The sequence below is a fragment of the Lissotriton vulgaris genome, chromosome 6 (assembly GCF_964263255.1).
Source record: "Lissotriton vulgaris chromosome 6, aLisVul1.2, whole genome shotgun sequence".
Lineage (NCBI taxonomy): Eukaryota > Metazoa > Chordata > Amphibia > Caudata > Salamandridae > Lissotriton > Lissotriton vulgaris.
Genome location: NC_141694.1, coordinates 314,280,482 through 314,283,892, shown reverse-complemented (window position 1 = coordinate 314,283,892; position 3,411 = coordinate 314,280,482). Strand labels below are relative to the sequence as shown.

Here is a 3,411-nt window from a genome sequence, read left to right as displayed (position 1 = left end):
ATTCTGGCACCATTCTGGTTATCGCTTCTCGGCCTTTTGGCTAAGATCAAGTGTAGTATCGACCGGCTGACTGAGGGGGTGACGGGTAGGACAAAAAAAATCACTTGCCTTCCCTAGAGGGAGGGCGGTCAGCTGGGATGTCTTCATTGAACTTCGTGGGTCAATGATAATCCCAGCACGGTGAAAACGAGGGCATCGGATCGCAATGTGATGGTACCGGAACGAAATATGGCAGAAAGGTCATAACGCATATGACAGCGATGTCATAACGTTTTTAGTAGCCTGGCATGCTGGACTGTCGGGCAGGCACCCCAAAGGGGATTTTTTTCGTAGGTCTGCCGGCAGGACTGGGCTGCTGTGCTGACCGGCTTGGGCCGACAACCGGGCTGATGACCTTGGATGGAACGACAACGGCATGGCTGGAAGGCTAAGTCGCCCCCCTGTCCAGGCGAACCCTCCTAGGTCCGACCAGCACAAGGCTGACCAGCTAATGGCTGTCTGCGGATTGGTTCCCCTCATTCAGCTGGGCTGGTTGGCTGCTGGATGGAGGTAGTAGCATGACAGACCGGGGTTGGCTGAAAAGATAAGCCATGCCTAGTACCCCCTGGACTAGTAGGCCAGGCGAGATGGCTGGGTTGAAGGGCGAGGCCGGAAGGTGTGGCAGACCGGCCGACTGAGGGTGTGACGGGCAGGACAAAAAAAAAAAAATCTGTTCTTATCAGATTGACAGCGCGGTTTCTGCGCAGCTGAACATTGATTTGGACTATATTACGACTTTGACTTGTGAGGCGAATAAATTTGCTTTATGCAAAGTTATGCAAATTTTCAAGACGGCCCGACGCACTTTTAATTAAGGCGGAGGAGGGACTCCAGCGTGCTGGTGCCTGTTTGTTCACTAGGAACGCAAAGTAGAACCCCCAAGGGCCTGCGGCCAGCTCCTAGAGCACAGGTAACGTTGCGCGCTTTTTACTCTCTCTCTCCTGGCATTTGGGTGGACTAATGCTGGAGGCTTTAAACACCACCTAACATCCTTCACAGGCCTGAACAGTTCCCAGACCTTTGGTAAAGGGATTTAGGCTTAGGTGGAGACACCTATAACCCTGCCCTAGGTCTTGGGAGCGACTGGTCAGTGTTTCTTGCACTACAGACCTCTAAGGTCTGTTGGGAGACACCCCAGGAACCCAGGCGGACGGTCTAAGGACGAACTTGGTAAACTGGGGGTATCCCAGTAATTACCAGGCACAACCCCCCAACCAACCAAATGGAGGACATGGGACACTGAACCCTCAGTGACCACCCCAGAAGGCATCCCCCAACCGGACGCCCAGAAACCTAACCCCCTACCCCCTGGGGACAGCGGCAAGGCGGCGAGTAAGCAGGCACCAGCACAGGGAAGGCTGGTCCCCCCCAAACCCCCGGTACCACAGGCCCCAGGGCCAAAGGCACCAGGAGGGCAAACAGGTGCCCCTGGAAACCCCAAGGCAGCTAAACCAGGGAGCGGAGGGAAGGGTGAGGCAGGGACCAGGCAGGGGACAGCCCCCGAACCCATCAATGGGTACAGCATCACCCACCGGCACACCCAGCTCATGTGGTGGGAGATGAAAGACAAAACTGGACCCTGAATGGAGCGCGCCTCATTCGTAAACAAAATCCTCAAGCCAGCAGGGGTCCAAGGAGACGAGGTGCTGAGCTGCCAGGCATCTGCATCAGGCATGATCTTCCTTCTCAGCTTTTTCACCCAAGCACTCTTCAAGAAGTACTGGGACTTCTTTCAGGGGAAGAAGGAGGAGGCACCCTACAGCAACATCAGCGTAACGACAGGAATGGAGCCAGCGACCACGGAGAAGAGGATTACGGTTGAGATGACCAACACCCACATCCCAGACAAGGACATCGCGTCACTCCTCCAAAGGTACGGCACCATCCTGACAGGACCTACCAAGGTCAGAGACTTCAATGGAATTTGGAACACGACCTGGCAGGCACCGATCAACCTCCACAAACACCAATCAGGGAGGGATGGCTTTAAACACCCACCGGCCAGCTTCTACCTAGGATCAGACATGGGGAGGATCAAGTACCCATGACAACCCTTAACCTGCAGGAAGTGCGAAGGCACGGGCCACGCCGGCAAGGATTGCCCTGTGAAATTCTGCTGGATCTGCAAGCAGTCCGGCCACGACGCAAGATCATGCAAAGGGATCAGGAAGTGAAACATCTGTGGAGAGGTGGGCCACACGTACTACCGATGCCCCAAGTCAGACTTGCCTAAGACATACGCAGCGGCCGCCGCAGCGAGCCCAGCCTGGAGCCAACCATGGAGGCAGACCAGGCCGACGCTTTCGGCAAAAGCCAACGCCAGCCTAAACACCCTCCTGAAGGACGCCAGAGACCAAACGGGGAAAACAACAGCGACACCCAGGAAGGTAGATCAGAAAGGCCAGGATCCCAAAACAACAACCCCCACAGGACCAGGCCAGAGCAACGCTGAGGGCCCCAAAGCAGGACCGAACACAGGACCACCACCTACTGTGACGGCACCAGCCAAGGAACCCCGGACCCGCAAAGGGAACTCCGAGGACAGAGTGTCAGTGAAGGCCCCGCCAAAGGAAGCCCTGCGGGAACGCACACCGGCTGAGGGAACACCGGCCAAGGAACCCCAGACCCCCAAAGGAGAACCCGAGGGCGGAAAGTCAGTGAAGGCCCCGCAAACAGAAACGGAAACCCCGAGGGAACCCACACAGTCTGCGGAACCAACAGCCTAGGAACACCCGGAACCCCCCCAATGACGGAGCTCCACAAGAAACAGCACCGACAGAGGCCGCCACTGGAGAGACGGCACCAGCGCCAGAAACAGAGACCAAGGAGGCGAGAAAGGAGAAAAAGGACTCTGCCAAGGCAAAGGTAGCCAAGAAAACGGACAAAAAGGGAAAGAAGAAAGACAGCGAGGACGACTGGGTGCCCATACAAGAGTCATGGGCGCAAGTACAATCCCAGTCGCTCCGCCAGAAAGCCTTAAAACTCGAGCAAACACGCTCCAGCACAAGGATCCAGATGGCGGCAGCACAAAAACCACCACCAACGGGATCCAAGCCGGAGACGCTGGAAGACGGGGAGGGGCCAGACGGAAACACCCAACGGACAGGCCCCCAGAAAAGGAAGCTACAAGGGAAGGAGGACTTCCTGAAGAGCAAGAAGGTGAACAACGCGGGCACCGATGATGAAACAGAAAACGACACCCCCATCCTCATAGTGAGCGACGAGAAGGAGGTGATGGAGGAGGAAGAGGGAGACAAGCAAGAAGAGGAGGAGTCAACCCTCCGGGACCTCCACCGCCAACTCAACAGCTTGGCAACCATACCCGTACCAGAGCATTGGGACCTGGTAATAGAACACGAGGAGCTCGTCGAA

At 56.3% G+C, this 3,411-nt stretch overlaps 1 pseudogene; it reads left to right on the top strand.

Moving 5' to 3' along the window:
• The first annotated feature begins 20 nt into the window (after positions 1 to 20).
• Positions 21 to 106, top strand: LOC147707179 (U2 spliceosomal RNA; annotated as a pseudogene).
• Positions 107 to 3,411: the final 3,305 nt, after the last annotated feature.